This window comes from Colias eurytheme, chromosome 12, assembly GCF_061535395.1.
Source record: "Colias eurytheme isolate Ceu_HAF_F1 chromosome 12, ilColEury1 Martin Lab GWU primary, whole genome shotgun sequence".
In the NCBI taxonomy this organism is placed as follows: domain Eukaryota; kingdom Metazoa; phylum Arthropoda; class Insecta; order Lepidoptera; family Pieridae; genus Colias; species Colias eurytheme.
In genome coordinates, this window is record NC_142991.1 from 9,603,613 (window position 1) to 9,619,465 (window position 15,853).

At 34.2% G+C, this 15,853-nt stretch overlaps 1 long non-coding RNA gene across 1 annotated transcript in view; it reads right to left on the reverse strand.

Moving 5' to 3' along the window:
- LOC149904226 (uncharacterized) overlaps positions 1-15,853 on the reverse strand; it is a 143,963-nt gene that overhangs the window by 31,392 nt on the left and 96,718 nt on the right. The window contains exon 4 of the long non-coding RNA XR_016457335.1: positions 1,926-1,960. This is a non-coding gene — a long non-coding RNA (uncharacterized LOC149904226). The remainder of the gene's footprint in view (positions 1-1,925; positions 1,961-15,853) is intronic.

Sequence of the window (15,853 nt, forward strand, 5' to 3'; positions counted from 1 at the left end):
GGAAGTCAGGAGCACTCAGACCATTGGTGAATGGCCTTACCCCCCAACTGCTCAGTCGAAAAAGGGGGGGAGGGGGAGAAAAAAGCCCATTGTAGAGCAAAGGAGAAAGAGCAGTTAGGTAGTGGTGCCCCTCCACAGTGCCAACATATGATCCTCCAAGCAGGAGGTGACTTTCATAATGCAAAAAAAAAAAAAAAAAAAAGAAGAATGCATGTAATCTAGTACACAGAGATTCTATTTAGCTAATTAAATTAAATTAATTAATTTTAATTAGCCTAGGTCTATCATAAGCAAGCTGACCCTATTCTCTCAGGAGCTCTTATGCTATTACTGGGGTCAGGCCGAGAAGCTCATGACATGAACATGACTTCTGAAGATCTCAAAATAGAGTCTTTTATCGCAGCAAAATAAGATTATAACCTGACCTGAATTTGGATATAAAATGGATACAACAACATATTATCCATCGGGGGTCGGTTGTGAGGACAACCAGACACATAAATATGCCCAGTGACCCATGTGGAAAGGTTGGTTCAAGTAACAAAGGACTGATTTTCAGTCTTAAAAGTAGATAATTGATTCTTATCTATAGAGGGGCGGACCCTTTAAGCTTGCAACACAAACCTTTATGTCTGGCTAGATAAGGTCTTTCCAGATCTTAAAGACAGTAGCAACCCTGTCCAGCAGTGGCTTCAAGAAGGTGGTAAGGGCACCAACCTGTTGAGGCAATGGAAGGACCATACAGTCCTTTATAAAGTTTTACTGTCAATCAGTCAATTTAGCCAGTGCCAGTGAGTCTGGTTTACTTTAAGGTAACCTTAAACTGTTTAATTAATTATTTAATTAATTGTAATTGATTTAAGATCCAAGTAATGATCAATGTGTAACAAACATGCTTAAAGCTTAAGGTACAGTTGTGTTAACATTGGTATTATAGTTATTTTATATACAGATGTTATTTACTGTAGTATTTAGCCTTAGAGGCTCCATTGTTTATCCTTGATGACATTGATCTTCCTTTGAGTTATAATTTTTAAAATGTTATTTTTATCTTATTATTTGAACTTTGATTTGTTTCAAAGATACAGAGAAATAATAAATCAGTTCTTAGGTTCTAAGACTTAGTTCATTAGTATTGGCTTATGATTATCTGAGGAGAATAATTTAAAATTTAGAGGATATATGGTTAGTTCTTACATGAAAGAAAAACAATTTTTGTTGTTGCTACATAACCCCCTTGTATTGTTTTTAGAATTTAAAATATAACTTTATTTTACAATACAAGAGGTTCATTTAACATTCTGAAAGGAATGAAATTTAAGTTGTTAATACTCTTAGGTATTACAATATTAACAAGATAATTTATTTTCAACATAGCGTTTGTATGTCTTTCTTCACCAGCAGATATCAAACACATCTTCACCAACGCTGTGTGTTTTAGAAAGACACATAATATTGATGTTTTGCATTAAAACAAAACATGTATTATGTGTCGAATAAAACACACAGCGTTGCAGTTTACTGCTTGCTGATGAAGATGCTATGCCGGCAGAGGCAGATGACAGCGCTTCAAAGGTGATGTCAAATTGGCGATGACAGATGACATACTAGGGACGCGCTCTTGCTAGTGAGGTGAAAGATCCATCGATATTCGGTAAGGTGACCCTTTTTCATAGAGATATATAGGATTCATAGACAGCTTTCTTCACCAACGCTGTGTGTTTTATTCGACACATAATACATGTTTTGTTTTAATGCAAAACATCAATATTTTATCTCTCTCTATCGCAGGTCACTAAGGAAGCGAGGTTATCCCCGACCATTCGGCTGATAAGAGCCCGCTACAACTGATTAAAACAGTTAAATATCTATGAAGTGAATAGAGTACGTTCTAAACAAAATTTATTACTAAGGGAATTACTTACTTGGTATTCCGTGGGTATGTTACGGTGCCTTTTATCTGAAATGAAAATTAATCATTAAAACACGGCTATTTATATTAATTTAGACACACTAATTACAAAACAAGAGATTTTAAAAGGTTTCCCATCGTTTTGAACACACACTTTGTATCTAAAGATTACTAAAACATTTAATAGAGCTTCTCGAAGAAGTCTAATTGAATAAATAAATGTCTGAGTTTGAATATAATATTTAATCATTAAAATATTTCATATATAATAATCGCTGTCTATAACTAGATATATTAACTAATTCTAGTGATAAATCTAAAAATTAATGCCTATAATTCAACAGAAAGACGCCAATTCTGTAACATCCTTTTCCAAACCTCGTCACCATTCAAACTCAAAAAAAACTAACTACAACAAACGTAAATAAAAAATACAGTCGTCATTGGTGCCACATGTGAATATGAATGGTCGGCAAATACTTAATAGCTTCCCAGTAAGTTCATTCATTTAGTCACTGCACAGTGACTCACGCGCATATCTTAGTGGGTTACAGGAAATCTAATCATTTACATTGATATACCGATATACCGATAAATCTGACTAGATAATATATATAAACTTGTTAGAGATATAGTGGTTTTAATTTCTCGTTTTTTGAGTAAACTTGTCTTTAAATACTACGACGTACTACCAAAATAATGTTATGCAATATGTATTTGGTTGGTTTTTGCTAATTAATTAGTATGATTTTAAACTAAAATTTGAGAAAAAATACATAAAAGTGCATAGTAAATATTGTTGTATCGTGTAATATCGTGTAATATTCTATTCTTTGTAAATTTATACGTGTAATATTAAACAATAATTTTCACCTAAAATGTACTAAATCAATAACAATCTAATAATTAATAGACGATGTTGAGATAAAACGGGTCTAAAGAAGACAAACGACCAACCCAAACATTAACTTATTTATTAAATAACAATTCCCGTTAAATTGGCTTCCCGATTCCCAAAAAACATCTTAACATACAAAAGCCTTTTTTTTTTCCTTGCTTATCTGTTATCTTTGTCGTCGGAAACCTTTCAACAGGTCCGTTAGTTAATTGGCCAATAATTATCGTAAAAAGAGACCTTCGTTAGAGATGTCTTTTGGAGATTTTAACAGGAAAATAATAGCTCCAGTTTTATAACACCCCGTTAAAAATCTTCGTCCTTTTTACGAGGGCATAAAACATTTTGTTATTGATAACAAATCAATAACAAAATGTTTTAAATTTGTTATTGATAACAAATCAATAACAAAATGTTTTAAATTTGTTATTGATGACAAATCAATAACAAAATGTTTTATGCCCTCGTAATCATTTTGTTATTGATAACATTTGAAATATTAAAACGTAATACACAATTCACAAACCTTTAATTTGAACTTCAGCAACTACTTGCAGGATTTTCATATCCTGTCCATTGCGATTTGTGATTAAAAATATAAACATGAAAGGCAATACATTAAAAAAAAAATAAAAAAGAAAGTCACAACGCTAAGAAGCGATTTCTTTCAACCCTTTCAACCCTTAAGTAACAGCAAAGAACTAAACGTGAGTGAAAAACATGTTATAAATATTAGCCAATAATATGTATCCAGCCCTTAATTTGTCTATACTCCCGAACCCAATCCTACCAAAACTAAATTACTATAGGTCAAGTCTATAAATAGCATCACTAAGATCACCACAAAAGCACGCAAGTCTCAATTAAGAGATTACCATTCCACTCAATGGAGGAGTGTCAACTCAATTGTGTTTTAGGAGGTCAGCCCAATAGAGGCGGACCTTGACTCTGAACTAGTGCTGTCGTTATGTAACTGCGGAAGGTTTGGACATCCTGATGTAATAAATGTTGGAGGCTTGATAGATTTCGTTAATGTTATGTGTGAATCGTGTCCAGCGGGATCCAGGAAAATCGACTGAAAGTGTGTTAAATTTGTTAAGATTTATATTTGAGTATAGGCATAGCACATTAAATTACAAATGGATTAGGGTAAAAGTATGTGCTTTCCCATCGAAATTTCTTTGCTTTTGACTTATTTACTGTATGGCGATGAAATCTACTTGCGTAAACCATACCAAATTACCATCTACTGAATTCTTAAATTCATTCAAGAACTCTTGAATCTAATTTGGAGTAATTATTGAAAATATGACAGACTATATAGACGTAAAGGCCAATGATGATGATTGTAACCAATACCGTAGTTACTATATGTGCTGTATGTATGTATCGTAGTTACTGAAATTGATAAATATGAACCAAATACGAGTCTAGCAAAATTGAATCAAGTCGAATAGTTCACATGAGATGACTAACGCTATAGTCCCGCGGCTTAATAATTAGTATGATTATAACAGTCTAATGATGTCACTTAACAATGAGCTCTGTTAGGTTTGATTCATAAAAATATGGACGTTTCTAAACTTTAACCTGGTTAGTCAGAGATATATATGTTCTAAATACATACATTGATGTTATTAACTAAAGTTAGGTATTGTTGAAAATCTACCAGCATCCATATCCATACTAATAATATAAGAGCAAAGTCCCTTTGTCTGTTACGCTTTACGGCTATTTGTATTACTACCTACAATAATTTGAATGAAATTTGGAAGTAAATTATTTGAAGGGCCAGGATCAAAAATCAAATTTTTAGCTCATGGGTTTAGAAGATCTGTCACTTTGTATTTGAGTAGCTGTAGTACAAGGAAAACGGAGATTTCAAATCGTCTTTTCCTTATATCACTGATTGATATTATTGGTATGATGATTGATGACGTACATTATTAGGTTAAGTAAGCAAGATGGATCATCATTTTTTATTATAGAAGCATCTAAATAAAAAGTAAACTTCGTATGTTAATACCTCAGCTTCTTAGCCTCCAGTTATAACATTTTTACGTATTACAATTTTGATACAGCTGATTTTTAACAGCTAACATTTTTGATCCTCAAATAATAGCTGTGCTTGCGATTTTTCGCGGACTCAACGTCTCGACCAAGGGCAAAACTTTCATCCCTATTTCCACATTAAAGAGAAATATAAACTTCTATATTCGACTATTTACATTTTAAATTGTTTGCTGTGCTTTAGATGCACTTTATGTATCAGATAGACTTTAATACATATTAACAATAAATGTTTTAAACTTAAATCACATCATCACAACAAATCCTTGCCATCATTGCTCAAACTCAAAGATTTATTTATTCAATTAGACTTCTGCTAGTAGAACTTTTGAATCGTCATAACATATTTTTAACATTTACCACCAATTCGGAAAGCAGTATCTATGGAGAAGAACCGGCAAGAAACTCCATAGTTGCTCTTTTAAATTCATGTCAGTCTTACAATTTCATTTTACATAAAATTTAACTACATAGGTAATACATATACATATATTATAATATGCCAAAGAACCAAGCAAGTTGGTTGGTAGTTACCAAGGTCAATTCTTCAATTCGAAGATCCTTATCCCAAACCCTACCGGATAGAACCATCTAAACTGGCAATAAATTTAATATATTTATTATTTATGATAGTTCGCGTATGTATCTACGTATTACATCATAATTCATATCGTATCACCATGACGTAACATTCGTTGATTGTGAAACTGAATCTAGTCTGTCTTTGGGTTAAATAATGTCGTTTGTATCCATAAAAGTTGAGATCACGTTTAAAATAACATTTGCTGGAATAACCGTGCCATGTGCATATTGTCCTAGTATTTGTGATTTTTATTAAGTACTAGCTGTGCTCCGCGGTTTTATCCGCAGTGCTCCGCTCCTGTTGGTGTTAGCGAGATGATATATAGCTTATAGCCTTCCTCGATAAATGGGCTATCTAACACCGAAAGAATTTTTCAATTCGATCCATTAGTTCCCAAGATTAGCGCGTTCAAACAAACAAACAAACTCTTCATCTTTATAATATTAGTATAGATTTGTAGATATATCTGAATCATCTATTGTACGTATATTAGCGTCAACATCTTTATTCAAATTAATTGCGAAGATTCCTAGAATAGTTCTTATATCAATGGTTTTCCTCACATGTGTAGAAGGCGACAAGCAAACATACCTAGACTAGACAAAATATGGACTTAAAACAAATTCTAGGAATTGAAGCTGCTAACGGATTGACGTTATTCGAGAACATTAGTCAATCATTGCACAATAAAAAAAACCTGTATATAAAATAATTCAATTTACAGTTGCCTAATAAAGAACACGAAATTCATGCCCAAAAATTGAAATTCAACCAGTTAAATACATTCCATGTTCATTCATCCACCAAGCCACAAAATCAAAACAATCTCAATACCACGAAATAATACAACACATAACAAAAATAAAGCCAGTATACACTTTCTCCAGTCGCAAAGGCAATATCGAAAGGGCCAGCGCAAATGCCAAAGCACGCAACCCCCGCTTTACGAGCTTGCATTCTTTACAACGCTTCAATAATTCATAGCGACCCTATCGTTTTACGATTCCAATAAAGTCAGTACACATCGTCATTGCGTACCGCGATACGGAGACTTACGATTTAGGACGAGTGGTGCGTTGTAAAACACAACTTACGTCGTTTTGGTGTTCGTCAATTGTATGTTATTGTTTTACGACGACGTCACTGGATGTAAATGTATCGGTGAGTATAAATGAAATCAAAATGCGTGCGCGACATGTTTTGGAAAAACATACAAGCAGGTAAATGCTGTTGTACAATTTATTCCGATTAGACATGAGATTCAATCTCGCATTGATTTAATTTACATATTTTACATGTTTTGTATTATGTAATCTGTAATTATAATCAAATCTAATTCCTATCCATTAACGAAAAACTTCAAGAATGTCAGCTATGCACTTCACCACTGTACGACGGTTAGAGTTAAAACTATCTGCATAATGAACCATCTATTAATGAGGTATTTGCACCTGCCCGAAGCCATAGAAATGACCTATTATTATTATGGTGCCTATATCCGACATAGTGTACGTTGACCTTACTCAGGGCAGATAAAAAACGTAATGAGCTACGTTATACCTCATGTAGTAGCCAACAGCTTGTGATTAGTGTCTATTTATACAAGCCGCTCGCCCCCGGTTCACGCTGCCTTGCCCCGGGATAAAAAGGCTATGTCACGTTGGAATTATGTGGCTTTGAATTATTAGACTTTTTTAGCCTTTTAGAAGTATAAAAATGACAGACAAATTTACAAAAAAAAAGACGTGTGGCACTCGGGGACTGCCGCGGTAAAGCTATTGCATGCTATGCCTTCAAGCCACACCTCCGTGCCCGTCGAAGTGGGGAGCGTGAGGTTTTTTCGTTACGGAATTTCTGGATTCAGTCCCCGCGCTCAAGGCCCGCGATAGAAGCTATGCAATAGCTTAAAAACAAATATTCCTCTTTTTATATTATGCCTAGATATGTTTGTAAGTTCAGGCATATCGAAAGGTTACATTTACTTCAACACATAAGAATGATTTTGCAATATAGACAAGTGTATTATTTTGATCAAATCTCGTATTAAAGTTAACACTTAACAATGCATTGGCTTTCCTGTTCAAAGATCGCGTCTGTAATACCTAATCGCTAATACCACATTAATATTCAATGCTTCAAAATTCCTTTAAAACCCAGTAGCACATTTGAGACATATGTTTATGAGTCAACGTTTTGTCGTTAAGCATAAAAAGTTGTTACTATTATCGGATTCAGACTTCTATGGAAAATTATTCACTCAGGTTCCAAATCTTACTCATAAATAACTCGTTATTGACGTGACAACGTCTTTTATTTCGATAGAGCCGGCTGCACGCAAGAAAAAACATGACTCATGCGGCGTTACCTCGCTCTGAGGCGTTCCATGTAAGGTTTGAAGTGCAAGCGAGAGCGCGGAACGAGCGACAAAGAAGCACAATCGGACGTTGTCACGTTCAACAGCTATCGTCAGTAGGTAAACCGACTTTACAGACAACCAATTTTTTTTTATGTCGTATCAATCTTGTTGCTAAAATCCTGTTGATAAGTCATCTTCAATTTAAATATTCGACCAAATTTTCCACTCCCGAAATAATATATGTAGTTCAAGCAAAGGTTCACTATCTTACTACACACTAACATACGATCTAAACAATTTAGTTAAATTTTGCCAAATATTTTCAAAAAACCTTCTACTAATTCCTCTCCTCTTTACCCATAGAAATATACGCCAAAATGGTCTTTGCACCCGCCTTGCTTAATACTTCACAATTATTTTAATTATACTTCACAATCATTGGATTGGATCACATGGATTCAGCTGTCGCACGCATGGAAGTAAAAGAAACTTCTAGAAATTCTACTCTTATGGCCTTTTCTATACTCTTCCTTATATAGTACTATGGGACTATAGGTAAGGTAAGGTATACTACCACCATGGACTTTGTACCCGGCTGACTCAAACCGCACACCACACATTCCTAGAACACGCACGCCGGAATGTCGCCGTCCGGTTATATAATTAGCTAATTACCGCGAATCGATTACATGCCATACGCTTTGGTAACATTGTGACGACTTTATCGAAGTGCTCACAACTGCACATTGATGGTAAACGTTTTAAACTCTATTTTAAACTCTGGGCTGATACTATATCAACCCTGAAAAGCAAGGAGTCGTAAATTCATAATGTTAATAATATTTTGTCGATTTTTAGTTACCTCCTTATTTTCTCAATATTTATGTTACTCACATGCAGCCGGTAAATTAAAAATAAATCAATTTTTACAATAGAAACAAGCAGACCATTTTCAAAAGCCTATTCAGTCATCCGATCTTCAAAGACATTTCGTCTGCTATCGAATTCGTAATATTATATTCCATATGAAAACAATCTATTACAACTTCAAAAGTAAAAAACAATGATTGTCAATACAAACTCAAAACATTGGAATTTGGAACCAATTCATTTACATTCTCGACACTTCAAACGAAGCGTTTACAAACAAAAATTTCCGCTACAAAAAGTCCCTTCTATATTTCATTGTACTTCAAAAAAGCACTTCCTTAAGGACCGTGACTAACAAGCTCAATTCGCGATCATAGAGCCAAATGCCCGGCCGACACGCACTTTACCGTTTTTTGTGCAAACACATTGTTGTTAAAACAATTAATCGTCGGTACGTACCTGTAGTCGTTTACCATGGTTTGTTACGTCGCCTTAATTGGTGCAATAACGGTTTTGTTCGTAAAGGGATCTTGGTGTTTCTATTTATACATGTATTTGTTTTGTTCAGGTTTACGTGAACGGATAATTAGAAGCTCAAATTAACTCTTAAGTGGGGACTCTGAACTCTGGACGGACATAACACACGACATTGACCGGAAAGAGTCAAATAATAGTGTGCTTTCATTTACTATCAAGTTATATTTATAGTAGAAGAAGAGTCACAAAGGATAAGTAGCGACACAGCAAATACAAGACATGGTTTTTGATAGATATGTTACGGCTAAAGGTAGGTGTGAACATAAACTTAAGATTAGCCGGATAAACTTAGGTTTATCTTCGAGAAGCAGCTAAAGTTCGATAACATGTTTTTTTGCGTCGTGATATTCCATCTTTAGAACGATTTAAAAGTTGCGCGTATTTAAAATGTCGGCGTTGCACAATATCGAAATTACTATTATTTTTTAATAAAGTTTTCGTGTCAAAATAGTAAACATTATTACATTGTTTCCTTTTCCATTTCCTTCTACATTTTTAACCAAGGGCCTGCGGTTACACTTAAGTTTAGCCGGCTAAAGATAGAACAAACTAACAATAACACCTCGTCGAAAATAAACCTAAGTTTAGCCGGCTAATCTTAAGTTTATGTACTCACCCACCTTTAGCCGTATCAGATACTCACCATATATTCTGCCCATTAAAAATCTACCTAATAGTAGTTTGTGTACACTAGTTCTTAAGCATGTCCTGTACGATGACATGCATTTATAGTCAGCTAACCAAACAAAAAATTCAATTATAATATCAACTTTAACATTTAAAACATCGCCAAGATAAGGACAATCGAAATCCAACCAACCAATATTTCCCGCCAATTGAAAGAATACCAAAACAAACATGCACCGTCCAGTACAACCCGACACATTTGAATAGCGCTCAAAACGATCGCGGCCTTGAACTGAGTCGCTAGTATAAACATGAATCATTTATCACATCCGAATATTTGTGTATGTACGCGAAGATATTTAAAATATTCACCTTTTTTATATAGAATATCACTATATCAAAATGTGAATATATATTCAGGTAACAATAACAAAAGATTTTGCGTGAAGGAGTAACAAACAATCAAACAAATAATAATTTCAGCTATAGAAACTATATGTATGATAGTACATAGTTGGGAACTTGTATGTTACCAATTATAATTATCATGAAGTAATAATTCATTGTTTAACTAAACCGGATGAGTCCCGACGCTTTACAATTTAAGGAAAAACGATCCGCAAATAGGTACAATGTACCCAATGTAAATGTACCTAAAACACTTAAGAATAAAAAATGTACGTGTCACCAAAAGTTTTTACGTTAAAACAAGACGAGTTAAGTAAACCCTTTGTTGTGAATAGGAAGTGCGACGACCTTGAGTTTCTAGTTCTACAATAAATAAATGAAAAACGCCAATTTAGTTCGCGTTTGGGAGGCCGCGAACCTCCGCAGGCCTCAGAGATCGTGAGCAAATTTGTATGAAGGCATTTAACGATGCCATTAATATGTACCTTCGATTACTTATGTACCACACATGGTAACAAATGAACTCATGTGTAGATTGATTTCAAACCAGCTATCATAAATAATCAAGGGTTTTTTATCATAAACGTACCATGTATCGTTAAACGTTGTGTGGTTAACTTATGAATATTACAATCAATCAATACACTATTCATAACCATGTTTACATAACAAACATTTTACGAATAAAACTAATCTCAAACTTATTCTAAACTCAAAAATCTATCCTAATAACGCATAACATAAACTTCTTACTACCCCTATAACACGACCAAAACAAAGAGGTACCATACCCGTTAATACCGTGTATACATTATACACGCAACACCCTGCTATATCATACATGCATTTCCAAATTAACTTCATTATAATCTCTTAGTGAGAGAAAGTGATGCGTCTAGTCAGGCAGTCTGGTCGTGCGGGATTGCTGCGATCGTTTGATTACAACTGGTTATGTCGCGTGATTTTATGTTAGCCTGGTACCTACATCTGTAATATTATACATGCGAAAATGTGTATGTATGGATGTAGGTTACTTTTATTAGTCACGGTAAAATAGCTTTACCTATTTTAATGAAATACAGGTGTACATAGATTTTAATGTTTTACATTTCATGTTTCTTTGTTAGACACTGTAAGTAAAAAAACTTAGTACTTATACTTTATAAATCATATCGGAATTCAAAATATGCCAAAAAACTAATCAAATTCCATCGCTCACAACAATCTTAAATTCAATACAATACAATACAAAAATTTTATTTCCTGGAAAATCAATCGTCTATGACTGACGAAAAAATCGATTTCAAAGTGAAACATCATTTAATTGCAAAAACTTCAGTCTTATTTTAGCTCCGTCGTGCATGAGTACAATTTCTGGGAAATAAGATCATTTCGATTCGAATCAATTTATCTTTATTCTTCGAAACGTGTGTCTCGCGAAACCTATTCAGTACTGACAGTAAACGTATTTGTAATTAAATCTGACATCAGATCTCGGCGCGAAGTTATTTCGGTTGCGGCTTACGGCACCGTTTTATTGGCTCTCCTTTGATATTTTATACGTTTGAATTTTTCATTCACCGCTATGACATGTGTGTAATAAATACTAATATTTTCATTTTATATTGATTTATATTCAACAAACATTCATTTCATTTTAATTCACTATATATGTATTGTTATCATTTACAATCTGTTACAAAATACTACGAGTACCAAATGTTATGGTACCACGATTTAGTACAAAACCTAGGTATGCGGGTCAGTTAGTCGAATGTCTAGCTAGGTCTCAGGTGGTGGGCGACCTTGTGCCTATTTTGGCGATTGGCCGTGCCTGCACGCTGACTCAGCCGCACCCACGCTTAGCTGTCACCTAATATACTCGAGTTAAACCGGCATGACCAAATATGGAACGAGATTCCTTGCTCAAGTATCAGCGTAGCACATAGATAAGGAATACAACTCTCGTAGCTATGACTACCAATAATAGAATACTATTATGAAATAGGGAAAATAATATAATACCAAACACTTCAATAGAAAGTACCATATTAAGCTTTCCGTGAAAAAGCGTGGAATAACTTTCTAAGTAATGTTTGACAGAACATAATAGAGCAAACTATTCACATCAAAATCATTGCGTATCATAAGTTCGTACAAACGTACAAATATGTATACACTATACAAGAATTGGGTTATTCGTAAACATAATAAGTTAAACAAATGAAACTACGGCTCAAATAGAAATATTAAACTGACTGCGGCAAACGTCAAGCGTCTCTTTTTACACTAACAAGAAACGAAATTAGACTCGCATAGTTTTATTACAATAACAAAAACGCGCAACTCTCAGGATAACTATTAACTGAGCTAATATCCTACAAGAATGCAAGGAAGCAAGAGTGACAAATCAAGACATTGAATATGAAACAAGAAGATAACGAGATGAGGTCAATAACCCGCTCGCGTCACTCTCGCGTTGAATGATGTAATGCTGTTTTAATTTATTCGGTTTTTCTTATCCTTAGCATTTATTTGTTTTTAAATAATTCACAAACAAAAAATTATTAATGTATTGTAGGTATATGTCGAGCTCCGAGACCGTTGTGTACACCTTAATTTAGTCGAGTAATTTTGTCGTAAATTTGTAACTTTTTGTTATTTTGTCATTTCATTCATCCGAATTGAAAATTGCCGATTCAGTTCGCGTACTGGTTAGTATTTACAAAGCCCATTACTGGAAAATATCATATCATGCGTGTGTTTTTATATAAAAATATTTATAAATTTCTGACTTGTTATTGTGTTGTGTTGATATTTCGTTTAGAACAAGAAACATGTATGTGAAAGAACAAATACTTTCTTATTAAATTCTTACATAAATGTTTATTATGTCCCAAAAAAATGAATTGGTAAGTATATTAATATTTGTATAGTGGTAACAAATATAGGTTAAACAACTAAAATAAATATTGAATAAGTGACATCTTATAATAACACAGAAACAAAACCAAAACAAACGAAACGATCGCAGAGCCAGTTTCTCACACACATCTATGTGAATATTGTAATAAACAATCAAACGACTTTAATTAAAATAAGTAATACTTTAGCCATAAAAATTAATACACAGCTATAAAAGTACATAATATTAAAACCTCTTTGCGTGTTAACATCGCACTTATTATAAAGACTTTTTTATAGCGCAACTAATTAAAATATTCTAGCTTCGAATATAATAAGTAAAAACACTTATTTTTCATAAAAAATATATAAGATAGTGTAACGAAACAATTTTCTAGACGGCTCTGCCATTGTTTGTAACGACGTATCACCCTTCATAGATATGAAGGATTAGGGCTAGCAATTACCGCTGTTATTACTTTAATTATAAGTTTTTATACAGTGTCTCCTGACTTTCATCAAAACAACATGACAAACGAGTTTGGGATCCTTATATTATCTAATATCTAATATCTATCTAATATCTAATATCTATCTAATCTTATATATAAAAATGAATCGCAAAATGTGTTGGTAAGCGCATAACTCGAGAACGACTGAACCGATTTCGATAATTCTTTTTTTATTATATTCCTTGAAGTACGAGGATGGTTTTTATGTAGAGAAAACGTAAATATGTACCACGGGCGAAGCCGGGGCGGACCGCTAGTATATTATAAAGGCGAAAGTTTGTATGGATGTTTGTTACTCTTTCACGTAAAAACTACTGAATGGATTTGAATGAAACTTTACCACAATATAGCTTATACATCAGAATAACACATAGGATAGGTTTTATCCCGGAAATCCCACGGGAACGGGAACTATGCGGGTTTTCCTTTGAAAACGCGGGCGAAGCCGCGGGCGGAAATCTAGTAATATACTAATCTGTAACGAAAAACTTTACAAGCCTTATTTTCAAACAACTATCCAATATACTGATTCAATTTGCACTTATTTATATATGTATATAAAAATTAAACCCGTTTTCCTTGGTCAAGGCATCACGCGTGAACGGGTCGACCGATTTCGATAATTATATATTCCTTGAAGTACGAGGACGATTCTTATGTAGAGAAAACGTAAATATGTACCACGGGCGAAGCCGGGGCGGACCGCTAGTTTCCTATAAAATACATCTACTACATAACAAAAACAATCTCAACCCGAAACGCACTCCACTCCATTACACTCCATAAACGTTCACAACAAGAAAGTACTCAACTTATGCAATATGCATCCCTTAAAAAAGTTATGTTTAACAAATCGTTGGCAGCCCTACGACGCTCACCGTCACGCTACACTTTGCCGGGCGAGGCGGTTGCGCGAACGTGCAAAAAGCGCAGAGCAACGCCCGCGAGCACGCCCTTGAACTTGGACGACACGTGCCGTGGTACGTAGTGTCCACAATTTTCTAGCACCTGTGCAACTAGATAATGGAGCTATTAGGGCTGGCCCTTGAGAGAAATCCGCTGAAATGACGAGCCCAGCAACACGTCCCTTACTCGAATATAATGCGGAAATTCAGATGGCTAAACAAAACTAGTTAGAAAAGGGTAGCACATAGGAGACCATTAACACGTATAACAAAAAAATATGCTAATATGATATAATAAAAGTAAAAAATTAGGCTTCAAATTAAAATGTTCACGGGTGTGTATTTCTGGAAACTTTTTAACGATATTCCAACACCTGTGGAAATAGATAATACAGCAATTAAGTCTGAATAAAAAATGTTAAACACAACAAACGTGTGCATTGTGAATGAATTAAAAGCTATGTTGGATTAAAAGCTTTTAAAAGTAGGGTAGTTCAAAAATCATCAGTGTTGATGTAAATAAATATGCTATCTATTAGTAACCAAAGATTTACTTTAGTGAAAGTACTTAAACTATTAAACAATCACTATTAAACTGTGTGATAAATGACGATGAATCAAGTATTACCAGTAATGTTTTCCTCAAATTCTACATCAATGCAATTAAGTAAAAGAATGACAAAATAAACTATGATCGACTTTTACCTTTCATATTAGTAAGAGGTCGCGTCAACGACTTACCTTTTACTTTTTGACGTCAATCCCGAAAGCAGTTGTGGGCGGAAGCTCATAATTAACACAAATCTTTGGTTGACTAACGAAGATTAGTCATTAATTAAATACAATTTAAAGTATTATCAGTATCCGCACTGTCAATCATTCTTGTACCATCTAAGAATTAAATATAACGTCAAACGAATCAATAATGAATAGCAGCAAACCTCATTACTCAGGGAGACAAATCTCGAGAAGCAATCTCAATCTAGCTAAGACGAAACCGAACAGGCCGAAATGTAGACCAGGCCTCAGGGTATCGAACCCGGAACCAGTCGCAGACGGTAAATATTCTGAAAGTGAACAGTGCACTTTTTATTTGAGACACGTGTCACGACGAGTTATCAAAAATAAGACGTGATGCTATTCGGTCGAGTTGTTTACTATTTGCCAAAACTATGACGGTCAATCGAGCGTTTTTGGTGAATATAAAGTGTGAAAAACTTCGGTGTGATGACCCAATCGCAAGTTTAGCGGCTATAAACAAAAAGTCTCACTGT